This window comes from Channa argus, chromosome 14 (genome assembly GCF_033026475.1).
Source record: "Channa argus isolate prfri chromosome 14, Channa argus male v1.0, whole genome shotgun sequence".
Lineage (NCBI taxonomy): Eukaryota > Metazoa > Chordata > Actinopteri > Anabantiformes > Channidae > Channa > Channa argus.
Genome location: NC_090210.1, coordinates 11465212 through 11492340, shown reverse-complemented (window position 1 = coordinate 11492340; position 27129 = coordinate 11465212). Strand labels below are relative to the sequence as shown.

General features: G+C 42.1%; 1 protein-coding gene across 4 annotated transcripts in view; it reads right to left on the bottom strand.

Annotated features, from left to right (window-relative positions):
* LOC137098536 (uncharacterized) overlaps positions 1 to 27129 on the bottom strand; it is a 141273-nt gene that overhangs the window by 105981 nt on the left and 8163 nt on the right. For 2 of the 4 annotated variants that reach the window (XM_067474849.1, XM_067474847.1), the window contains one exon: positions 23002 to 23079. The exons of the other annotated variants lie outside the window; for them this stretch is intronic. The gene's annotated coding sequence lies outside the window, so the exon portion shown is untranslated. The remainder of the gene's footprint in view (positions 1 to 23001; positions 23080 to 27129) is intronic. 4 annotated transcript variants of the gene reach the window in all.

Below are 27129 nucleotides of genomic sequence, written 5' to 3'. Positions count from 1 at the left end.
AACACCATGAATGCCTTTAGGAAGAGACTGTTGGAGTGTGATCACCGTTATCCACCTTTGTAGGAATTGCAGCTCTCCTGTGATTCAAGCTTGACAAGCTTCTTACACCACCTTCAAGTATGGCCATTCAGAACTGGTAAAAACACTTCTGCTTTTTTAAGCAGTTTAACATCATTTGAACCAGTTCCTTTCATGCATACACCGGCCAATAAGCACCTGCACAAAATAGGCTGTAGCTCAGTTAGTAAGGCAGTTGTCCATGGATCAGTGGTTCAATCCCTGGTCCCAGCTACGTGTTGAAGTGTCTTTGACCAAGACAATGACCCCCAAGGTGCTTCCGGTAGGTCAGGTGCGCACCTTGCATGGCAGCCACTGCCATTGATGTGTGAGTGTGTGTGTAAATAGGTAAATGAGCAGCAACATCAAGGCTTTGGATAAAAGTGCTATATAAGCAGCCATTTACCAACTATCTGTATAGTAGCATATGATCACAATGCAAACTGATAAATCTTTCTATGTTCATGATTAGTTTAGTGCATCAACTTCCTAAATTTCTCTAATTATCACTAAACACAAAGGCAGAACTGATGTTGACTGGAAGTTCATGTCTACTCAGGCACCATTTCGAGTTGTGGGTCATTCTTCTTTTTGCTTGGGCTTGGAGCCCAAAACACAATCACTGTTATATGAAAACAAACCTGAACATTAAGTTTTGAATTACGATGCGGCTAATGAATCAAACACAAGCCATTACATGGGCTGTGTAGACAGCTGGACTAATTGAAGGATAACCTCAGTAATTTTCACATTTAATTATATTTTCAACAATCACCATACAGACACTAAAGCCAACAATAAATTTGATGTCTATTAGTCTGCAGCCTGGATTAGATTATTCATCTGTGTTGTAGCACATCAGCCAGACACAGCACTCCACTGGGTGACGTGTTTCTTTATTAAAATAAAGTTTTGAAAAATGGACTCAAATGCTCCAAATCAATATAATTCTATTGTAGTTACCCTGTGCTGTTCTGTGCAATGTCATGGTGAGTTTGAATAAACTATTTAGGTTAGACACTGACAGACATTATCCACGAGTAGAGGCAATCTATTGTTGGTTTTAGTGCCTGTGGGGATAGTTAAAAATATGAATAATTTAGACCGTGAACAAAGTAGTATAAAATAAAAACAATTCAGTGTGATGTGCATGAGACGTGTTGAATGTGTCTGAAATGCTTTCCGTGTAGACAACATATTCTGTTTGGTAGCACTTCTCCCTGTGAACCAGATCTGGTGTGGAAAAGCATTACACCAAAGCCCAGCCTTTTGCTTAAGAATATGCAGTTTAGCAGTGGCATCCAGACAGACAGCTGGGACCACACAATGTGTTCAAATGAAGCCTCTTTTTAGGTAAACTGCATTTATTCATATCATTTGTACACTTATTTTCCCTCGGTCCAACTTTAGGGACCACTAGAGCACCCTGGCCTACTTTTGCTAGACCGATATGCGATCAAATCAAACATAGCGCACAGTTTGTTATCTTTGTTTTGTCAGAACCATCTGTCCCAAGGATGTTATTGTGTCCTGCTCCCTTATCATAGCCTGCTGCATTCACGCCTCTGCCACGCTGGCTGAATGTTGTGGCCTGGAAGCCTGTTCTGTCACAGCTTTTAATCCCCCTCGTTGAAGTCACAAAGTCCCAGCCTTGTTAGCATACTGTGTACAACCCCCCCCGCCCATGACTTTCATGCTCCCTAAGACTTTTCCTGCTTCTGCACCACGACTGACAGTATATTTTTATAAATCTGATGACGTTGCCCCAATCTAAAACTCATTTTGCTTTTGTCTCTCGCAATTTGGGTCAGCTTCTTGATTTATTTTTTAGCTGCTCATGGAGACAGAGCAGATTACAGCGTGTTTACGGCGCTATCTCTGGCAGGTTATAGCTCAGGACCACCTTGGGTGACGATGGGATAAAGGCTGTGGAAATTAAAACAGTTTTTTGCGCAGCTGGATGTTGTGCACAATCCAGTAAAGCATCAGCAGTGCATCAGTTGTTTCATTTTCCTTATGGCATCTGTCAGCTGAAAGAGCAACCTCTGCAAGCACATTCTGATGTACTTCAATATTTGTGGTACTGTTTCTCCTGTGCTAGCTCAAAGAAGTACAACAAAGCTGTGGGTGTATGTTGAGGGAAGATTTCCAAGCTGCGTTTGCCCATCTCAGTGGTTTGTTGCAGGGCGATGTAGGAGATCAAAGTATAGAAGTGTTGTATTTTCAAAGCGATTTTTTTTTTTATGGGCTGCATTCATGCCTTGGAATGTTTGGAATGTTCTGTAACAACTCCATATAAATTCGGTTTAAGATGTGAAGTGCAGATTGACATATCACAATACACACACAAATAGAAATATCCACTCAAACACACAAGATCACCCGGCACCAATTCCAGCATAAAAAAAAACGAGCTGCACGTGTCTAGGGGCCTTCCAGGATCTCGCTTTCCTTGGTGTAGGCACAGTAATGATAGTACCATCAGTGTGCGATGGCACATATGTGTGTAACATATATATTGCCCTCCAACCTGTCCCCCTAGAAATCCTTTTTTTCTGCTTGGGAATGGAATTAGCAGCCATCAGTCGGCGAATACCGCAAAGGGAGAACCCCCTCCACCTCCTCTGCCCTCTGCCTTTGTCTCTAATATGAAGCGGGGATAGCAGGGGCCGCTGCGTTTAGAAAAGCCCTGTGTTTCTCCCATAAAAACCACATCTATGGCCGTGGAGAAGCTTTCACTGTAATCCTGCATGACGGATTGAGTCTGCCACTGCAGCACTCTACCTCTCTTTTTCCCTCTCTTTCGTTCCTTCCTTATTCCCTACAGAAACTTCTGTGGAAGCGGCCGTGAGCTCAAACGTGCAGACACATACATTCGTCAAAGGGAACGTAATGTGTCCGTGTGTGCATCTGTATAATGTGTACACACACGTCTGTGCGTGCTTTGTGCATTTGTTCCATCACCCGTTTCCTTCTTTTAAAAAAATGTACATGGGCCTATAGCTGTTTCTGTTGAAATTTTACACCAACAGTCGAGGGAGAATAAATAGATGTCAGTGGCAGAGAATGTAAAATAGGTTTCCTTTTTTGAAAGAGAAAGAACAGAATGTAAAAGATACCGTCACACAGTCTCGCACAGTACAAGAGAATGAATCCCAATGGGGAGTTTCAGTGAAGGCGAGTGCTGGAGAGGTATATAGATGACCTGGATTTTGTATCTGCGCTCCCATGACATGGATTATTGTGCACCGGTAGAAATGGCCCTTAATATAAAAGACATTTATATGCTCACGGATCACTACTATTAGAACCCATCTGAGCCTGATTTGCTCCTGTCCTTATCTATCCATCCTCTTGTATCTCCAGCTTTTTGTCTCCTTCCCAATTCCCTACACATTAACTCTGCGTCGTCTTTTTTTTTTTTTTTTGCCACCTCTCATTCTGCTTCATAATCTCCTGCTCTTTCTTGCTTGCTCTCTGTCTCTCTTTGGGTATTAGGCATTCAAAGATCTGTCTGTGGCATGTGGTAGAAGTTATCACCCCATCTCTCTCCCTCCCTCACTCTATCGCTCTAATCTTCCTTAATCTTCCAGCCCAGAGTGAAGTGAGAATTAGTTCCTCACTCTCCTTCATCAATCTTTTGCACCTCCCCTTCTTCTTCGTCTACTTCTCACTACCACTGTTTTTCTCCTCATCTCTCTCTCTCTCTCTCTCTCCCTTTCCTCTGGATCATCCTCACCAGCTGCTTTCTTAATCCTCCTTCTTGCTCAGTTTGTCTCCCCACTTCTCCCTGGGCTCTCGTCTCATTCAGCTTCGTGTCATCAACAAAACTGCAGAGGTCATTTCTGCTTTGCCCTCGCGTCTCTCCTTGTCTCTCTCTTGCCTTCTATTTCCATTTCCACTTCTCACTCTTAAAGAGTTTTTTTTTTCTCACTCTCTCTTCAAAAGGCTCTCGGGACTTTTGTATTCAACCCAACCTGAGCCGTGTCCTTACCTGTTCGCTGTCCTTCGTGGGAACTAACTCTGAGAGGAAGCAGGTGTTTAACATTCTTTATCTGACACATTGAAACACCTGGGGGAATCCAAAATCATGAAAACACAGGTTTGGAACGGCTCTTTTCCTTTCAGCATAAAATACTTTTTTTTTGGGGTAGTGAATTTTTTTTTACGTTCAATTGTGTCCCATGTTTAAAAGCAGCTTTTAATTTTTAACCTTTTAAGGTGTGCGTTGATGAATTTGGCAGTTGCATTGGATTGCACTCATAGTTCCTCTTTACCCTTCAGAGTGCAGAAACCACTTATCAGAACCATCTACAGCAGCAAAAGTGTACACCGTTGGCAGGCAACAGCACCACGTACAGGAATTAATAAACTGCAAATTTAAAGGCCAGAAGTAGAAAACTGTCCCCTATCAGCACATCACTTCACAATTCTAAAAATATGTCTTTTCACCACAATTTTTCAACTTATTTGGTTCAGTGTAGCATATCGAAATCATTCATCGTTATGATGAAATACATATATATATAGTATTTCGTTTTTTTAATTTTCCACCAGGCTCTATGTCAGAGATTGGGGGGTGGGTATGGATTTTGTCCATTGCGTTTACCTGATGTTATTTTCATTTTCAAATCCTCAGTGGAACATTTTAGTTAAAAGCACAAACTGAGCTGAAGAGAAGCGCAGCAACAAATGCAATGCATGAGCAACCACCAGAATAATTAGGTGTGGTTTTAAAAATCTAAATATGTTGCCGTTTCTTCTCTAAATTGAGCCAATAAAAGTTAAAAAAAATAAAAATAAATTTCCCTCCATTTAATTAGCGAAGTGCCTTGGACACAAGTGCTACAGAGAGAGAATAACATCCCTTTGCACTAAATGCTCCTCATGTTGCCTCTACAGCGCTGCAGGATTTTGACTTCCTTACTAATAACTACATATTTTCAGGACATATTCTCCAAGGTACATGGTTGACTAAGTCAGAAACTTTCAAAGTAGAACCACGCACGTTCACTTTAAATCACTCTTTGATTGGACTTACACACATAAGCCAGTGTGCCACGCTAGAGTACACTCATTTACATTTTACAATCCCAGTGGATGGAGAGCGACAAATGAATATTAATTCCTCTACTTCTCATTATCAGAGCAGTATAATCGTGATGAATGCTATCGTGTCTGAAGTGAGCCTTCACGATCGAAAAAACTAAAAGCAGTATTTCAGGCTGGAAATACTGTACGTTAAGAAATTAATCAAAGTAAACAAAAGAGCGCAATGCTAAAGGAACTTGCTTGACCTTAATACTAAAAGTGCCTTTGAAATACCATTCACTGCTGAGCTGTGAGCTTTAAACCGATCTCAAGCTAAAGTCATGCTAGATGCTCTATGAGGATCAACAGGATCAACAAAAAGGCTTTGTGTCAAATATTATTGTCTGCTTTATCTAGCATGTATACTACAGACACCCCACTATACAGAAAGTAATTTCAGGGAGTTGTCAGGATTGTGACTTTGTGTGTGTGTGTACGTGTGTGTGTGTGTTTGCGTGTGTGTGTGTGTGTGTGTGTGTGGACTGTTTCCTACTGGCCCTGAATGCAACACCAGGGCTGCTGTAAGGTTTTTTCTTTGTTCTGATCAGGTTATGCAGAGTTATAGGCCAATTTGCTACAAGTGGACATTTCACTTGCTACCCAGCAGAGAAAATTTGAGATTTTGGCAAGATTGCAAATAATTTGCATACAACAGAGAACTCCTAATATTCTGAGACTCTGGAAGAAATAGGATGTCCGATAATACCATGTTCAACAACTTTCTAATAATTAGCAATATACATTAGCTAAGCAGTGCCCAAAATGACAGCTGGGGCTGATGTGAATGACTATTGTGTTTATGTGTTACTTCCTCATAAGCTAAAGAACTGTTTCCAATTTGATGATGCTTCAATACCAAAAGTCACTAAAAGTATAAGCCCAAAATGTAGACTGAGAGGGGCATAAGCTTTAGTCCCAAACACTAACAGTACCAGAATTGTCAGCCTACAGCAATAATGCTAACAAGACTAAATGCAAAACATGTACATGAGGTTTCCTGCTACAGTAAAGCAAAGGAGATCAAAGTGTATACTGTAAAGTACAGTTATAGTCTTCTCACTATCATACAGTAGCACATACATTTGAAATGATTGTCTCTAGAGATCTTTCTTGACAGAACAAACTACTCTCTCAATGTGTATCTTTGTTCCTGTGAATTTAATTTGTTTAATGTACAAATGAAGAGTGACCTCGAGCCAAGAAAGGAGCAGATAAGAGTGAGAGAGTGAGATAAAGGCAATGAATGGTGGTGTGTAAAAAAAAAAAAAAGATTAGCAAGGGTGGGATACGTAAATAGATGGGGAAGGTACACATGTGATGAGAAACAACACAGTTAAAAAGATGCATGGGGGAGGAAAGAGGGGATGAGGGCCGAGATTGACATTTGGTAATCCCAGCTTCCTTCTTCTTTCTGCCCTTTTCTGGGAAGAAAAGAAGAAAAAACTGAGAGGAAATTAGATGAGTTAGGGAGAGAGAAAGATGGATGAGAGAGGAGAATCACTTTGAGCTAAAATTGATAAAGGCTGATTACAGTATAGGCGAATGCTGGGTCAGGTTGTTGCCTTAATCAGGAGTGGAATTGCCGACTATGTATTAGTACAGTACAGCTGGAGGAGTTGGAGTTAATACAGTGCCAGATGAGTGTTTCAAGAGAGCTGTGGAAAGTTAGTGCTGCAGAAACGAGGAGGAAGATGGGTGCTAGTCATTAGCATGCATGCAACAAAGCATGAGAAATCACATTAATCACAGAGAATGCTAATGACAGTGATTGGCATAATCACAACAACACGGGCGGAAGGGGTGAGACAACAGGAGGTCAGCCATTTCTCTGGTTATTATTCTTTCATGTTATTCCTGCTAATGTGGCTTCTCGTAAAAAAAAAAAAAAGTAACTGCACTTGCTCTCGCATCTTACAGCTGCTAATGGAAGGTACGACACTTGTCTGCGTAGGTGTGGACGGTGTGCACAATTGCTTACAGCTACCGCAATAACAAATGGACTGCAGGTTGCATTCCCGGTGGTGTGGTGGAGCTATATCCACAATCAAGGCAATTAACCTGTATACGTCTGCAGGGATCTTCCGCTGTGGGGGAGACTGAGTTTAACGCTGTAACCTAGCAAAGTCTAGCTGGTAGAGGGCATCTGTTCGACAAATCAGCAAAGCTACAGTATGTAATCACGTTTCACACCATGCTAATCACTTCAGCCTAATTTATCACTGCTATGAAAACAATCTTACGCACTATTAAGGGGGAGCAGAGGAGGAGAAGGAGGGGAAATGGAGGGGCAGAGGGAGGTAAAGCTGTGAGAAGAGAGACAGAGAGAGAAGAAAATGGAGAAAGCGACATTGTGAACATGTCCAAAAGGGCTCTGATTTGTCTAAAGCTCACTAATTCAATCTTGGAAATCCGATGGAGTGACTGAGCCACCCCCCTTGCCCTCCTGCCTCCTCCTTCTCCTCCTCATCTCCACTATTTGAGAGCAGAGCTCTCAAAGTCCCTAATCCGGCTTCTGATAGCAACACTCTGCAAGGAGGGAGACATCAACACCATACAGGGGTGGGGAGAGAGCAAGATGAGTGGCAGAAGATGGAAGGCTGCAAAACAGAGGGAAAGGGACGCAGATAGAAAGAAGAGGGGTGAGGGAGAATAACAGGGGATTGTGTGGCAACTGAACTCACTGTGTTGGTCGCATCAAATTCCTCTTTAATTAAAAGTCTAAATCCTACTCACTTTAAAGCCCCTACTTTATAATTAACACTCTGATCTTGCCCCCTCCCCTCACTCGAAAAGAAAAACAATTAAAAACTTTTGCAATTTTTACTTCAAAATCCATTAATTAAAAATCGCCAATGAACAATGGTGCAATATTAAGGCAGACCCCCACTTTCCTCATTAGCCGCTGGTTAATTGATCCTAACGGCAATGTTTACCAACGGGATGCTACAGACAAAAATGTTATCATTTTACCTCGCCTAATTGCAGTCTTTGAAGGAGGGGGACCAAAAGGGAATTTCTGGATGTTTGAGATCATAGCGAGAATGGATTTCAGAGGCTCCTCTGTGGTTTTGTCTCTTAGGGTTTGCAGTCATTTTATAGCACTTATAAAAGGTTATGAGATATTCAATATTACCCACCTAAACAATTTAGGTAGAGAATTAAACGTAGAGGATATAGAGCATCAGAGGGAGGAGATGTTGTAATTTCTAGTGGTCAGATATCAATGTAGTGGATTTGGTTGTACCCTCCCTCCACTCAGACTCCAGCACTGGTCAGACCCATTTATCAAAACTCCATTACCCGAGATCCATCATAACAGCTCCCAACAGCGAAGACTGAATGCTTTTATTTTCAGAGGATCATAAATACACTCACAACTTCCTCAGTTTTAACTTTCTTTTGGTCGTCTTTCACAAAACAATTTTGACTTTTATTTCCCCCTGACTTTGTCTCCCCACTGCTTTCACCTTGGGCGGGGAATGAATGGCAACAAACAGAGAAACATGTGTGAGACATACAGAATCACGGCGTCTAACTATTTAGTTCAGGGCAGCTTCTTCTGTCATGAAGCCACCTCAGGTGCAGCTAGATGCACCTGTCTATCATTTGGCTCTTTTTTACTCCCATTGTTCAGCTCCAGGCAGTATCACAATGTTATCAATATTCAACCCCCTACCACTGCCCTGGTCTATCCTCCTATCCAAGTTTGCTTCATCAGAGCCCCATTCTCCTTACTTTCCCTTTGCTTGCAGCCTCATTTCCATTTCCCTCTTCCTTTCTCTGCTTCCTGATTTTTTTCTTTCTTTTATGTCTGGCATGATTTGACCCTGATTAATGTATTTTTTCTCCCACAATGAAGCAGAAACAAGGTGCAGATGCAAAAATTGATTTTTTTTTCTCAGTTATGGTTTTTTTTATGTCTTTTTAAAGCCAGCAGAGAGAGAAAGGGCATCGGAAAAGTACGGGGTGTTATTAACATGAGTGATGATGTTGTTAGCGCAATCCCCAGACCTGTCTCGTTGCGCCGTTAGCATGTTTGCGGCGCACCGTGACAATTTGATTAGCAGCTTTGGATGTGGAGCCACAGCGCTGCTAAATCAAGTCTGTCAAAAAGGGCAAGCCACAGATTGACTGCCATCTCATGTTGACTCACAAATTCACTGTGATAAAAAGAGCCATCAACACACTGAGGCACAGATCTATACCATACCCTAAATGAATGTGTGTGCACTGGGATTAATGCACAATGTGTCCTGATTACAGTAAAGTTTGTCTTTTTTAATTGTTTTTGTATGAAAAAACTCAGCGAACATCACCTTTGTCACAAAATGGATCGTTTTTGCCTGTTTCCTTTTAAAGGAAATGTTCATAGAAACTTTTTATTCCCCACTCACACCTTGAAGCATATCTACATACACTGTACTGTAGCTTTAGTCTTTAATTTCTCCAAAACAACACAATGGAGGAGAATTGAGTTGCTAAATTCAACAGTAACTCGTCTTCCTGGAACTGTGTTTGTCAGGATAATCCACAAAGCTCGCCGTGAACTGTTTTTATTTGGACTACTTTCTACGGAAAAAGTAGTTCCAAGAAAAATATTTGCCAGTGACGTCTGTGGATTATCAAAAGTGAAAGCAAAGGATTTAAAATGGCAAAATTTTACACCCGAATCCATTTACATCAATGGATTTGCTACAAACGGTGGATTCTCACAGGAGGAAAGATAATCCTCACGGGATGGAGTAACTCCGGTGATCTGACAATTCACACCATTGAGCTTGTTAGCTCAAGAGTTCAAATTTACATTTCATTTAACCCCACTCTGGTGGATTTGTAAAGTGCTTTACGACTCAAACGGTTTGAGCTTTATGTCCGGTAAGCAACTGAGCCAACAAGAAAAATAAGACAATCGTGAAAGTTACTTTGAATAGATAGCTAGAACGTTTTCAGCTTGTGCTACACAGTCAGCATGTCTGATAAAGTCGTTCACCAGCTAGAACGGCAAGTAGTCTCTGAGTCACCAAGGCACTTTCTAGTGTGATAAGGCAATGTACTGTTATTTATAAAAATTGAATACATAAAGACACATCCACAAAGAAAAATAATTCCCTTTTTCTATCTTCATGGCAAGGTGAGAAAATGTAGCTTGTTTATATGGTTTGAAGGAACCAACCATTCAAATTGCTGCCTATATTTTTGGTCCTGCATATGTTTCTCTCTCAGTGCTTCCTCTCTGTCAGGCCCTTCTCTGCTCACCAACTCCCATTTCACCCTTCTTTCCCACTCCAGCAGAATGTTGTCAATTATTTATTCATCTCTCCACTCAATAAAAATGTCCTAATTGTCCTCGCTTCGCTCTCGTGCTCCTTTCAGAGCATTCTCTGGGCCACTGCCTTTCACACTTTCCACTTCACCTCATGTCCCTGTTTGGTATTTTTTCCCCTTCTCTTGCTCTGTGCATTTGCACTTCCTCCCTCACTGCATGCATGTCCTCCTGCTTCTATTTTTCTCTTTTCTTTTTCCAGCTTCTGTCATCATCTTTCTTCCTCTCTACCTCGCCATCACTCCCACCCCCTGTCCATCCATCTTTTCTCCAACTCTCTCACCCACCTCCAGATCGTAGGGCTGGCTGCCAGCGGCCATATTCATTCAATTAAGGCCCGAGTGTTTCTGTTATTGTTACCACTAATAATGAAGGCCCTACATCTAGCTTGCTGCCAGGCTGTCAGAAGCACGATCATCAATAGGCACCATCCCTCATCTCCATCTCTGGCAATCACCAGCCTTATTACTATCATCTGAGGGGAGAGGAGGGCACACACGCACTAAAATGCACACACAAAAGCACCTACAGGCAGCTGTGTGTGTGCAGACAGAATGAGACAAGTAGGGGGTGGATGGATGGATGGAGAGCCTGAGGAGAAGAGCATGAGAGAAATGGAATTGCAAGACAGTAGAGAGGAGTGACAGGGTGGATTTGTGTGTGCCAAAGTATGTGTGTATGAGTCTGCGTGAGTGGATGCTGGGTGGGAATGCATTTGGCTGGTTGGTAGGTGGGTGTGTGAGTGAGTGTGTGTGTGGGTGACAAAGAGAGACAAAGCTAGATGGTTGGAGCAATGAGATTATTATGCGTCTATGTGTGATATGTGCACACATTGCGTCTGTGCATGTGGGTGGACGTGCATGTGGCGTTTGTGCGTGCAATAACGCGTGCAATGTGCGCGTGGTGAATACTGGAGTGGCGGGCAAGCACGGAGAGCTTTTGTGTGTGTAACAGGAGAGTGAGGGGGCTGCTGTTGCATTTTGAATCCAGGACGCACACTGACATGAATGTAATTGGTAGAAACTAACTCGGATTGTGGTCGTGTGGAAATGGAGACATAGTAGTCCTCTTACTACCTGTCTCTCTTACTTTGTCTCTCTTTATATCCATTTGTCCCGTGCCGCTTCCATCTATTTTCTGGCTCCTTCTACTTCTCCCTCCTCCTATGTTCTCGTCTTGTTGATTTTGCTTTATGTATTGTCAAACCTACTCATGTGTATGACAAATTCCCTTTGGAGCAATTAGAGTACTTTTCACTTCTGTTCTCATTCACAGTCCTTCCTCCTTTCCCCTCTCCCCTCTCCCTACCTACTTTTCTATTTTGGTTCTCGTCGTCTCAATTATTTGCATTACTTTCACAGTGGGTAAATGTGAATTCTCATACCTTTCCCTTGACCTTGGCACACTAAGTACCTTTGCCTCTCTTTTCTCCACCACTTCACTTGATCTGTCTCTTAATTATGCTCTAAAACCAATTACTTGTGCTAAATGTGCCTGTGTTTGACATCTCAGATGAGACGACATTCAACTCTTGATGCACGTCTCCCTGCAACATTCTGAGGGCCACAAACTTCTCTTAAGTTTTGCTTATCTCTCTATCTGTGTTTCCCTGTTAAATTCAATGTTACAAGACCAATAAAAGGTTATAAAATATGTTGAAAATTATGGTCCAGTCAAGATTAAATCTTTCCTTTTATTATTTTCACATCTACTCAATACTGTCTGATTCTTTCACAATAATTGAATCTCCCTAGAAGACTGAAATATGCATGAAAAAAACAGATGAATTGCTGGTGCTTTTTTCTGTCTTTTTCAGAAAAGAACTTTAGTAAGCACCCAGTTGGGTTCCTAACTGTGGTAATAAGACAGCTCCATTGCTCAGGCAGAAAGGTGTTGAGGTTTTTTCACTCCAGACCCGTCACTCATGATAAATAGCAACGAACTGAGTTGAACTATGGCGGTATCGCAGGCCCAAAACTCTAAATATTTTCTGACCAGCACAGCTTCCTCTCACTGAAGGGCAGCCGTGCTGTAGCCAAACTTTATGGGCCTCCTTACCACGGTTTGACTTAGAGAGCAAAAGTGCAACAGGTTAATCCCCACGCTAAACTTTGCGCTGTTACTTTTACATTCAATTACCTCTAGTTAATATGCCCACTCAACCTCTCCTGTTAGTGCAAGAGAGAAGCCATTTCCCTCTTAAATCTATTTGAAGGAGTGTGGCTTCAAGGAGAGGCAGGTATAAATGCTCAACATATTTCTGAGACTAGTGAGGCAATAGTAAGTTATTTCATTTCATAAACATGTTACGCACAGCTGATTCCCGCTGATTGGTGTCAAGCTGATTGATGGAGTGGGAGAGCAAGTTAATATATGAAGCCACAAGAAGGCAAGCTGTGAAGTGAAGTTGCATAAAAAGCTGCAGTAGGAGGGTGTCTGCCGTTTGAATGCTGTGCTTTTGTGGGTGTGCGCATAGACTAGCAGCCCAAATTAAATCCCCTTCTTTGAAACAGTACATACATACATTTGCACTCAGGTACAAATGACACCGAGCGGATACTATTCTTCTCCGTCAAACACACAAACACACACAGACACACAACATTATGTCTCCCCCACCACCGCAGTGTGTTTGTGGGCTGTGTTGCTGAGAAAAGTGATAGGTCCCTGTATAAGCTGGAATGAACCCAAAGTTATAAATACACACTGGGAAATATATCCCTGAAATAAAGCTCCAATTCAGAAGCAAGTGTAATTCTTCTATTTATTGCTAAACTTCCTTTCACTGTTTATGGTTCCAAGCACAGGAACTCAAAACCCTCTTTAAAGTCATTCACTTGTTGGAAATAACTCAACGTCTGTCAGAGAAGAACAACAGGGCTGTCTTCAATGTGACCGAATGACCTATCAATAGATTCAGATTTTTTATGACACAATATTGAGTGATGACAACAGTTTCTGACCTTTTATTATTTTTCCAGGGTAGCTTTTTGCTGAGCGTGCATACTCTTTTTTTGGTAATACCCTGCTTCACATTCATACAATTCCATAGTTTAGTGCCTGAGAGATCCAGTACAACCATAGACATCCACTGTTGGCCACTCAGCAGCTTTACTAGAGCATTACTCAATCACTTTCCCGTTTTTGCTGCCTCACCAATAGGCCTTCGTTCATTGTGGATTTCTCTATTTCAAAAACCATCTTGTTCACATTCAAAACTTGTGAGCTGGTCATACATCAAGCAGCAGCAGTAGTTTATTGGGCCCATTGCGCATTGCGGATTCACAGAGTCACAGTGCATCATGACGGCAGTTCCATTAATTGGAAAAGTGTCTTGTGTTGGGGGCATGATTAAAATGTGGTGTGCTGTGTTTTTGCGATAAAGCCCCAGGAAGATGAAGAGATATGAGGAGAACACACTCAAAGGAAGGAGAACACAGGCGAGGCCCAAAGGTCCGACATGCTGGGTCGCAATCCAGCGCTGCAGGGGGTCACCAGCAGGAGGCGGAGCATCCTCCCACTCTACTAAAGTGGACTAAAAGCCGGCATTTTCCCCCTGTGGGCCTGTCAGAAATGGAGCACCATAAGGGTCTTTCACAAAGCCACTATTGCAGTTTCTAAGAGTCCAGGAGGCTCCTCATGGCAAGAGGTGGTTATAGATTTAACCTATAGTTACAAGGATGACATTTCCAACAGCAGAGGAGCAAATGTTCTGACACAATAATACCCTGTCTCACAGCACTGAGGATATAAAAAAGAAAGTCTCAGTTTCCCCTCTGAGATCCCTCACTTCCTCCCCTGCACACTGCTGCTGACTAACTAATGAATATTTATACTGTTCACACTTTAACACAAGCCGACCCCAGCTCTGCCATATTACACTGCTGGTGAGACTCTACATGCGAATGTGAGACTAAAGTTGCACAGTTTGGGACACTGTGTTTCTAATGGGAAAATGTGTTTGTTTTTTATACTCTCCCTACATCTTGTCCTCAATTCTATGGCTTGATTGTGTGACAGGCCCCGGGGTGTATAGGGGGCCGGTGTGGAAATGGGCTTGGCTGGCTGCTCTGGCTCCACTCCCTTTCCAGTACCTCCAGAGGGTGTTTTGTTACCCTTCTCCCATGCTGCTCATTGCACCCATTGCACCTACCCGTGGATAGTTATCCATATGTGATTCACAGCTTTCAGCACCCACAAGGCCAGGCTGGCTGCAAACAGGGCCAGAGCCCAGACTGCTTTCAGGGAGGCAGCAGAGCTGGGCTAGAGGTCCTCCTCTGGGGGATCTGCAGGAGCTGAACTGGAGACAGGTGGCGCAAATAGATCACTAGTAACCACAGGGTTTTTGGAGACACACAAGTTCTAGACTGAGCACAGCCAGAAATTTCCTGTATGCCTTCCTCATCTTCAGATACTCACAATCAACTGCACACCTCAGCAGCCATTGTCAAAATAAAAATGGGTTCCATTTTCACTGCAACTTTGTTCAGGAGCAGTGAGCTGAACGGAAGAGGTAGAGTAATTATAGGAGCCAGAATGAGCACTCTGATTGCGAAATAATGTTTCAGGGAAGAATTTTATAGCAATAAGACACAGCAGGAGAAAGGAGGGTGCAGAGGGAACTTTCTGGGCAAAAAAGCAGAAGGCTTTGTCACCATACAACTAATTGTTTTGATGAGAATTTCTTTTGGTTGTCTCCTGTATGTATACTGTTTTATTTGCACTGGGAACCCCATTGTTCCTCTAAAACAAAAAAAAAACCCAGACTGGTTTAAGAGCACTGGCAGAAATAAAAGCTTAAAAAAATGTCACCAGTCATCCTATCTGCAGGGACCCGAGGATCCTGTGGTGGCAACAAATCGAAAGCATCTTCACTTGGCGTCTTGGCTTCAGCTCCCGTGTTGCGAGATGCGAGAAGCAAGATGCGTGCAGTACCATGACGCCGTACTCCGCCCGCCATCGATCTGAGGCACTGAGACTTGGCCAAAGAGCTATCAACCTTTTAAAGTGTCACTTTCAGAGGGAAATGGATTGCCGCGGTTGGAGGCGAAAGAGGCAAGAGAGACAGGGAGGTGCAGGGTAAGATATCCAAAAACAAATGGCCGATATAATCAAATCACTTCCATCAGAAGCTCATCATTCATGACTAAACGGCTCACTTCAGTTTATTAGTGTGTGTGTGTAGATGCGTGCATTTGATCACATTAAGTGTTCTGTGTTCCTTTTTAATGTCGTAAGCAATTGTTTGTTTTAACCTGCCAAAGGACTGCAAATGCATATGTACTTGAAGCCTACATTGATATATCATTTGACATTTTGGCAAATGTGTCCGTTTTATTTTAAGTCAGACAAAGCTAAGGCAAGGTAAGGTGCTAAAAATACATTTATCCTATAGTAACGTAGCCCAAAGGCTGGATGTATGCCTGACACACAACAACTAACCAGCAGTTATCTCAAAATAAAATCCTGTATAACAAATTGAATTCAGCCACTTTGGATGAAGCCAAACACAGTTTGTTGGATCTGGCTTCAAGTAATGATGAACTAATAAAGTTAAACAGCAAAAGTATTACAACTTTTTTACGAGTTGTGACACTCTTCCTAACAATAGGTGAATGCATGAAGTTTGATTAACATGAGTTATACATACACATGAAAGTAGCTTCAAAAGTACAGTAGTAGAGATTGAAACATGCAATTTGGTTTTGGTTGTTGAGAAAGTTCCGATCTTTCTTTCCTCTGTATTTGATTAGATGCCTCAGGCAACGTTTGGAGTAAAGAGATACTTGAGCTAGTGGATACCCACATGCAATTAAGCAAAATATAGTTTTTGTCTCAGAGCAGTGCAGACATACTACTTTTTGGTGGACGGGTCAATCCTGAGCGAGCATGAGTCAAATTTGGCATTTATCTACATAAGGAAGTTAAAAGGTTGTGTAATAGCAAACGTTTACACATTTTCGATTTGTCAATTATTGTGATGAGAGAAATGTTGGCATGAAGAAGAATAAACTCTTTAAAATGGAGAGGGAGAATCAAGGTTACTTGGCTTGCTTGGCTAATGGAAGAGGATATTAAAGAAGGGCTGTGTGTTAAGGCAGCACTTCTGTCAAACTATTTCAAAAGGTGGAGTTGTGGCATTGTGGCAGAGAGAAAGGACCCTCTGGTCACAGAAACCAGTAAAAGACCTGACAAACACCCACATACACAGCACTAACATCAATCATGCCTTTCAAATACACGCTCATACTCATGCACAAACTCGCACACCATGGCCATGAGCAAAGAGGACTGTACTGCACGAACACACAACATCTCTCTTGAGGTGAGAAAGAAATCCAAAAACCTGACAAGACAAGTTAAAGAGATCCAACGCCTTGAGGCAGCAGAGAAGAGAGGATGAAGAGGGGGAGCAAGAAGATGAAGGCCGAAGGGAGGAGAAGTATTCATGGGGAATAGAGAGACTGGCATTGGACAAGATGAGAAGAGAAAGTGAGGCAGAAATTGGTGAAGGTGGGAGTAAGTAGTGGAGGCGGTGGGTGACTAGGGACACGAAAAAACGTGAGAGGACAGAATGTGAACGGAAAGGTGGAGGTATGAGGAACACTGACGTGTGGGAGGAGTGAGAAACACACAAAGAACGAGTTCAAATAAGAAGACAAAGTGAAAGTGGAGGTACTAAGTCAGTCTCAGGACAAAGCTCGGGAGAAGAGAGAGATGTGCTCTGTAGGCAATGAGAGCGTAAGAGACAAGGAGATGAACTGTCAAAAGAATCCGGAGGATCTGCAGCGACAGAGAGGGAGCATGTATGCATTTAGATGTTAGTATTGCATGTGCGGCAGGCCCGAGCGAGGCTAACATATCCGGTGAGAGATGCCGGAACGAGGTTGGGAGAAAGAGAGAAGCAAAAGAGGGGACAAAGTGAGCAAGCGAGATGGTGGCGGTGATTCGTTGATGCTATCTGGGCACAGGGAGATGTGTGTCACACAATCTCAAATTGGAAATCGCTGTTTCAATCTCGCCTCACTCCGTGGCTACCCGCTCCACTGATAACAAGAGCAGCCTAATTCTATTAAAAATATCCCGTGAGTGCAGTAGTGGCTGAGACGAAGACAGCGAGAGGGAGAAAGAGAGGGGGAAGAGGAGGAGGGTGAGTGACAGTGGTAGACAGAGGCCAAATGAGAGAGAGAGAAAGAGAGAAGGCTGACTGATTGGCGAAACAAGCCCGAAAGACAACAGAGAGCCTTGAAGCGCTTGCACGGGGAGAAAGTTTTGCCTGTCTTCTACCATATCTCCTTACCCCATCTGCCCATCATCTCTTCCAACCTCTCCATCTCAGCAAATCACCCCTTTCCATCTATCTAACTACCCATCTGTCTATTTATCGCTCCATCCATCTGACAACTCTTATCACTCCCCACAGGTTACTGTTCTTATTTAGGACTGCTCTCTCATTCTCTCACAGCCTTCTTTCGTCTCACCCTCCACTCCATCTCTCTGCTCTGTTCTGGTCATTCATTTTTTGACTCTTCAAATCCATTTGCTCTACTTTTTCTCATACGCCAAGTTACCTAACCTCATGCTGGAAAGCCTGTCTGACAGTCGGTTACTCTTTCATCTCACTCTTCAAACTCTTTGGCAAAGTGGAGAGCTCAGAAAAGCACTTTGTTTTCCAGGTTTGACTAAAGATAGAATTAAGTTGCCCGGCTAATCACCAATAAGTGAGGGAATCCATCTAAATTTACCAAGGGCTGCGAGGGAATAGTTCCTGCTTTAACTTGTCCTCAGCCAAACAGGACTTAAGTGTTGGTGAGCCGAGAGCGGAGATTGTCAGTAAGACAAAGGATTTGATGAAAATGGGAAAAACTAGAGCCAGCCAAAGAGCACTTCAAGACAGTATCATCAAGCTCTGGCCTGCTCAAAATATCATCATTTTGGCTAGTATATCTCAGAATGTGGAGACCACGTGGAAACGAAAACAAGAGAGAGAAATTTAGAGTGCTGAGAGCAGAGACCTTGCACGGGGTTCGTCTATTATGAAAAAGTAAACAGCTATGACTTCAGCAGCCAGCCAATATAGTGTCAGTCTAATGAATTAATCAGACAGTCATTAGTTTCTATCTGCTGAGGTCCGAGCTGGCCACTTTTCCTCCCCCTCTCTTCCTTTACGGACATGGTGAATGGAGCACACAGGGGGTGAATGCTCATTCAGCTGTGAAAGAGACTGTGCGTGTGCGTGCGTGTGGTCATCCACTGCCTGCATTTCCTTTATGCTGAACTATGAATGCTAGCGTGCATGTGTTGGTGCGTGCTTGCTCGCATTACTAATGCTTTGTAGCTTCTGCTGCTGATCGGCTGTCATACCAATAAACTCACTCTAAAGGCCTAAAAGTGAAAAGACTGGGGAAGACACTGGGTGGTGCAGAGAGCACAAAAGGCAAAGTCAAGGAAGCCATGAGCGAGGAGGGTAAGGGAGAGACAGACAGAGAGGGAGAAAGAATTAGGTGGACAGTTGGGAGACAGTCAAAGCTGAGAGATAAGATACATGGATTAGCGAAGAGAGAGCCAGAGAGAGATGAAGAGGTTGAGATACGGAGAAGGACAGTTGTGTAATCTTAGGGTTTAAAATGAGCTGGCTACTGCTGTGGTCAGATGAGGAGCTCTAAATTGAGATTATAACAGAAGGATTGAGGGAGAAATAGGTAGTGATACAGAGACAGTAATAATGCAAAGATAAAGGTTTCCACAAACTGAAGATCAAGACAACAGCTGTATGAATCTGCACGCTGGCTGATACTTAATCCCCCTTCAAATATCACTTCATTTAGCTCAAGCATAACAAACCGTACACAAGACACAAAGGCACAGAAATACATAAATAAAATCTCAGTGTTTGTCTCCGATAAAAGCCATTGTGTCTGTAGCTGCCTTTATACAAAATCAGTCTCAGAGTTGTAACCTGTGATTCTTAACCTTGGTAAATGACACACAGTACACAGGCTGTTTCAATGATGTATGCAAATTGAATAGAAATGAGGAAAAGGGGATAGAGATCCCAAAATAGCAAAGCAAACAAGACAGAATAATGAATTTAAATTGTTATTGGTCCACTGCCATAGAGACGATTATTTAAACAAGAGAGTAGCCACTTAACACCGATCATTTGAGGTCTGGCCAATAATGGTTGTTTTAGACAGCACTCTCACAAACAATCAATAGACTAATAACCAAGGATATGCAGCTGAGTGAGGCCACATAAATGAGTACACTCAGGTAATTTAAGCAAGATAGAGGTTAGCCACCTTTGAAAATGAACTCATATCAAACTTTTTAATATGATCTTTGAGAGTTCTTTCATACTCAAACACATTTTACTTTTTAGTTGGGTCATTCAGGTGGATGTAAAGGTTGTCAACCATACTCTCCTGGGGGCTAAATAGGAAGCCATTTGGTGATGTCATCCTGCATCATCAGCTCTACTGTATATTAGAAAATCAAACTCCTGTGACAGGAGTTCATTCATTTGACATCTCTTTCTGAAGCCAGTGCATTTAATAATCCTCTATTGTCACAAAGAGCTTACCAAACAAATGTTTCATAGCTTCTCCTTGGATCACTCTGCCCAAAGTCTTTTTGTAATAGTAGTAGTTAAAAAATAAACACAGATTTTATGCTACTTATATGTAAAGATGGTCTGTTTTCCGGTCAAGTTCACTTGTCTTTGGCAAGTTGTTCAGTAGGCAATGGTGACAATCTGGATTCTGGCGTAGATGATGTGAAAGCATGAATGACATGAATTCAATAGGTAAATGACTACACTGCTATATTTATTATGCAGATCATTAGGTAACCATAGTAACATGAATATGACTCTTGTAAGGGTTTGAAATTGTCCTTAAACAAATAAAGCATACTGTAGCAATCCCACAGTAAATGTCCACCTCTAATATTACAAGATGACTTTTATTTTATGTCTGTTATTCTCGTTTGTCATCATTTATAACAAAAAGCCAAAACACAGTCATAACTAACAATGTTCATAATCAATTTTTCCTTGTCCACATTGATTTAAAAGTGATTTCAGTTTATATAACTTTACATTTAAAGAACCTGGTTCATGTTAAATTTTGTGAAGTAAACAGACAGACTTTCTAAAAACCAAGTTTGAGTAAATGACTCTGAGCGCTTCCTCTTTCTGATCGATGACCAGACCAGACCATAAGAAGGAAGGATAATTGGCATTTGTCATGGATTTGATCTATCTGGTCATCTCTACACCTGTCCCCCCCGTCTCTGTGTTGCACAGAAAAAAACAAACCTGATCAATACATCTGATCGATGGCTTCAAAGATTTAGCCTAAGCTCTGCTCCATTCTCAACAAGCTGTCATTCAGCAGACACATCTTATTCCAGCAGGAGACAGCTATTCACTTTCTGCTTTCAACTGTCTGTGGAAAGTAAAGCACTCCCTGTCGTCCATTCTGAAGATTCTGACAAGAGGCAATGTGTGTGTGTTTATGGCGGGCTGAGCGCACAGATCGTAGCGCTTGTTCTAGAGGAAAAAGAAAGCAGGGAGGCGGAGGTGGCGCTGTGAAGAGACCTGGCTGTAAAAACAGACGATTGCAGAAGCTGCGTTCAGGAAATCATCAAACAGCAGTTGGTTAAGGGTCTCTCTTGTTCCGCAGCAGTAAAGGGATCTTGATGATATGACACCAGGCTGAGACGATGAATGTGACTTTTGGCTCTGGTTATAGATAGTACCATTTTGTTCGTCACAGGCTGCCTTTCTTCCACTGGCAGCAAGCTGAATGGGGGCTTGGCATTTGAAAGGAAGCCGAGAGATTTGCTGGCGGATTAATCCTTTCATTAGGGAAAGTGAGAAGTTAATTGCGGCAACAGCTGCATCTCTCATGTTTACACGACTGACGGTTTAAACGCCATCCCTTTAAACGGAAAAAAGCAATTATCAATAAATGCAGGGCAATCTTGCTATGATGAATTGAGATCAAATTAGGCTTTCTTCTCTGCACGGCATATTCGGGGTGCAAACAGCCATGTTGGCTGGCAGCACGTGGTCTGTTCCTGAGTTGAATTGTCACACAACAAAGATAAAACACTTGACTTTCTGCAATGAAGAGTTCCCAGGGAGAGTGATCAAAGGTAAGCTGGAGTCGTGATTTCTAGCTGATGAGTAGAGAGGGGAGACGAGGAGAGAGTGCAGGGAGGAGGCTGAAAAGGCCTTTAATTTTCTTGTTCTAGCTGAGGGGGAAGAGGAATCAGGTGTGTTGGTGCACGGTGGAACAACAACTTCAACAGGAGAAGAGCTTGCCAGAAAAGTCGAATTAAGATGGCTATTAAGAAACTAAGACAGCGTGGTTGTAAGTTTTACCCAAAAAATGATCATTAAGAGAGAAATTAAAAGACGGGAATATTGTGAAAAGAAGTGGGACGAGCATGGAGGTTGGAAGATGAAAGAAAGGATGGAAGGGAGAAGTAACGGGATGACGGAAAACAGCAGGGAGTCCAACAACAAGAATGGACCCAGGAGAAAAAAGTAAGGGAGCACTGTGGCAGTGAGTGTTCAGGAAGGTAGGGTAACATTCACCGGTAGAGCTGATCAATTTCCCGTCCCCTCAATAATAGATGTGACGAGCATGGCGGGCTGTTATCTGTCAGGCTTGACCGATCGAAACACAATCCCCATTGGGAGCCAACACACACACACATACACACACACACACACACACACACACACATACACACACACACACACATTCACCTACGCCAGCTCAGACAAAGGATGTCATTTGAACAAACACATGCTTGAAGCATTACTAATGAGCTAACCTTGAAGCACACTGTGGCAAAAAACAAAGAAATGGAACATAATAAAAAATGGAAAATGGAATGTTTTGTTCACTGTGGCCTCTCCATGGTCACACGCTGATGAACAGATGAACTGATGCTTTATTTCATCAGCTGAACTTTCAGTCATACACAGACGTAAAGCAGCTCCCTCCTCTATTTTTTTTCTCACGTCCTTGTGTTGTGTCCTTTAAATCTCTTACCGTCCATCTTTAATGTCGGTGAGTTTCGTGTCGCACACTTTTCTGAGGCCACGTTGTACTGATGCAACATTTTAAACCATTTTTAACCACGCACGAGTGTGTCAGTATCAACACACACACAAATAGACACACACAAACACACACACCAGCATCACGTTACCTAAGTGTCAAACAGACAGTGGAAGGTAGGCAAGTGGAAGAAACCTCAGCATGACAGAGCACAACAGGAACAGGCTCATACTCATAGCCCATAACTGTCAGGACCCCCCCACAAACACACCCCCATGATACTTTACCCAGTCCCACAAAAACACAAACACACTCACACTCCCTACACATTTGCTTTATCTCCAGCTGTTCCCCCTGCAAGTACATGCATGAAGGGTGGAAGATGCCATGCAGGCCTGTGATCATGTGTGTTTGTGTGTTTGTGTGTGTGTGTCTGTGTGTGTGTGTGCGCACCTGCGGATCAAAGGAGTATCTGTCTATGTGCATTCTTTCTTCTTTCCTGACATTTGCCATATTGCGTGTCACAGCATTCTGCAAAGAGAGGGTGACAAAAGTGGAACAATATAAAATGATGGTGTGTGTTGTAAGAATAACACAAAGAAAGGATCAACACTTAAAAGCACACCATCCCGAAAACACTCCAAACACTGCCAAGAAGTGAAAGAGCCCAACTGATGCATGTAGTACACTGAATTCAATATTAAGGGTGCACCAGTCCAGTCACGTCTGGCAGAGGATGTCTCTATAAGTTGCTCAGGGCATTTAAACCAGCCAATCAGGAGCAAAGAATTAAATCTAAAAGTGTTCAGACACAAATAGCAACACAACTTATGAGCCAATTTGTGGGAGTCTGCAGAACGTCAGGGGTGTAGTCATCATCACAGCCCGTGATCATAGATGACAAACACTTGGACAGAAGGCCGAGTGAATGCTTCCTTGAAAGGCATCGAGCGCACAGCCACTGACAACACGTAAGCAAAAGCTGCAACCATCAGGCACACAATAACATGTAATTATTATTAAGTTTGGATACTATGATGTATATCCCTAAAGACCAGAAGAGATGTCAAACAGCTATCCTAGCAATATGTTTATATTGATTTAGAAGGAATTTAAATGACATTTGTGGTCACATTTGTTGGAAGCAACTGAAATGTTGACCTGTTTCAATTCAAAATGTTACACACATTTTGGGAGCTGATCTGTAATGACTATTTAAGTCAGTTTTCTTAAATCAGAAATATTTAATTTTCTTTATGTGCTGTTTACATGAACACATACTTAATGGCATACACTTATCGCATGTAAACAACACCGCTTCTGCTCAAAACTAGCTTAAATGTTGCTCTTTGCATTTGAAAGGTCAGTTGAGCCCCTCTCAACTCTGGTGAAACAGCCAGTAAGCCAGGACCAAGTTAATTTCTTGTTGGTATTGATGCTTACGCCCAACCTCCCAACCCCACCCCTCCACACATGCTGGACCTCCACAGACTGATGACCTACAATACCAAGAGAGCTGCAACCAAGGCCAGAGTTTCAGGACCTGTGTGATCTTCTTGCTCATTACCAGCCTTACAATGCATTTTTAAAAATCTCTTGGCTGGAAAAAAAGAGGAAAATCAAGGGTGTACATCCATTTTAAATTAATCCCTTAAGCAATTTGCATAGAATGACCTTTGCAACACGATTACGTATATTATTGGCATCCAGTGTGTGCAGTGTGTCCAGTGTGTGAACAGTTACTATGTATTAATTCAGCTGACGGTGGCTCTGAGTAATAACATTGATATTAAGTTACTTTACGGCAACACTGTCCACAGCAGCCCTTGACACAAACATGTTTTTGGTTTTTTTGTATTATTATTATGGGTAGAAAATGTCTAACCAATCTAACCAAGTCGCATTTGACCAACATAATTTCAAATTCATGAAAGAAATATGTCTGTAGCTATGCAACTGGCTAACTACAGTAGCTATGTAGAAAAAGCTTGGCCTTAATAAACCATCGCTGCCACAATCCCCTGACACCACATCAGATCAATTAGAACAGCTCAACATATCTGAGAAGCGGGCTACTAGATTGCATTACTTGAGGCCAGAGCCTGAGGGGAACCAGCTCTAATCAGCCAGCTAAGTGAAAACACCTGTGTGGGTTTCCTCTGAATGAGCTGGGGATATAATATAGACGCACATTGATTTTATACAAAGCCTTTTTGCATTTATTTATTTATAGTCTCTTTAGTTTTTGTGTTCGCTGGAGTGCCATTTTAGTGCTCTCAGTTCCTTCTTATGCATTTCATTTTTAGAAATTCCATTGATAAATCATAGCTCAAACTGTGTCTCTGATATTAGTGTTTGTTTGTTTGTTTTTTTATATCTAAATGTGCTTGTCTGTCTGTTCTCACCCTGCTATATACTTGGCAACCAGCCTGGGATCTTCCTGCCTTCTGCTCAGTGCTCGGATGAACTTATGACCCTGGGCAGGAATAGGCAGACACATTAAATGAATTGTTGTACATCTGCATGTGGAATTTAGTGGGACATTTTCAATAATTATTCAATAATTAGAGTAGTTATGCATCCCAAATAAAAGTGCAATGCTTTTGCACAAAGAAATTAGAACACTTAAAAAAATTGCTTTATAAAAAGACAATTATACATCAATTACTAGAAATAGTTTCAACTCCTCTTTCATGTTGTATTTCCATATTACTCAGGCTTTTATGAATAGTCTTGCAGTATGTGTGAAAATAGCTGGAATCAGTGTACAGATACAATATGCTAGGGGGAAACTATTACGATAATAAAAAGTATCAAGGCATTTCTAGGCCATGTCCAAGAGACAAAAACTGCTTCCCAGGAATCAGGCATGACTCCCCAGTGAGCAGCTCAGTTGGAGTGCAGCAAAAAAAATTACAGTCCACTTGAAGTGAGACCAGTAACAATGCTCTACAGAACAAACAACCTTTCTGTCTAATACTGTGTATAATGCAACAAGGAACAGATCCACCATTCAAAGCATGCTTTGTCAAGCTCAAAACATGCTTCCAGTATTGTAGTACTGTGAAGTTCCTGCCATGTAGGCCAAGCCAAAACAAATGTGATGTCAACGCAATAATAAATGAGATTTGTGTTTGAGTGCGACCACGATAATTAGTCTCAAGACGGTATGTTAGTAGAGAGAAGGCTCATAAAATATAGAGGCCATTTGGCATGCACTCAAGAACAAATCTGTATTCTAAGAGCGTGGGCTGTTACACAAATGTTCTACACAGTTTAAATCTGGCAGAGGCACAGTCAGAAAACTTTGTTTGGAGGAAAGATGCTGACGGTTCCAGGCAGCAGGCTAGAGAGATTACTGAGTCAGCGCACGTACATATAGCCGCACCCTCTTTCAGACACCTAACACACATGCCGACATGCCACGCACTCCATTCTAAGAAAAATTCCTTTTTTGTTGACTCGATTGCCCATGTGCCCGAGAGACCGCGCACATCACCATTCAAGGTTCCTGACAAAATTGGGGTCGCCGCTGAACAGCGCAGCAACTCAAGGTCGGTAAGATGATAATGATGTTTATGAAGTCTAAATCCACAAAATAAGATTCCCTCTGTATCTCCCCCAAGTGCCTACCTGCCAAGCAAGCCTCCATTGTGGCCAAAAGTGAAAGGTCTGGTTCACATTTTCAGCTGAATGACGTGACACACTTTGCAGTGGAGTTGAGGAAGGATTGCTGAGGAAAGTACACATGAACCTAAGAATCCAAGAGCTCAAGTGTATGTGCCATTTACAGGCAGGTATAAGAGACACATTTCTACAATTTCACGCAGTGAATTATAGGATTATTGTCCCTGCCCCTCACATCAGCAGGGGATGCAGTGGCATTTTGACAACACTAATCACGTCATTCTGAAGCCTGTTGTTTGCTTAGGGAAGTGCAGAAATCACCAATGGCTGTGACCCAGTATTGCACTGCAACAAAAAATAAAAGGCATAACAAAGATCTTTGCTGCCCATTGGGTGGCCCAAAACCTCCTGATGGGCTCTTTGGTTCAAGATGCTAGCTGCTTGCTGAAAGTGTTACACAATGTGTTTTCACAGCTTCTGTTCAAACAACCCCCTCCCCTGCCACGACACCCCCTTCTGAGAAATGGCAAATACATCGTGGCCATCTCCGGTGGAACTGAAAAGTAAAGAAGAAGAAAAGGCTCTTTGTATTTCTTTCAACATTTAATGCTGTTTCTCCCTCTCATCTTTTCATTTCTGTAACATTAAATATGCATATGAAATGAGGCTTTTTGATTAAAGCATCAAAAACACAGCAGCACAGTTTAAACATGGACTTTTTGAAAGGGAACTTGCCAGAGCTAATTGAAGTGTACTTCAGAATAAATCAAACTCCAAAAAAAAAAAAAAAAACAAACATATACAATGGCACTCATTTGGTGTTGTAAGAACACTACTGGGCTGATATAGTCTCACATACACTATGGTTGAAATGGACTTTGAATAAATCAATGTAAAAAAACGTAGATGTCGAAATAAAGATTAACACACATAACCAGTGAATTATATATAATG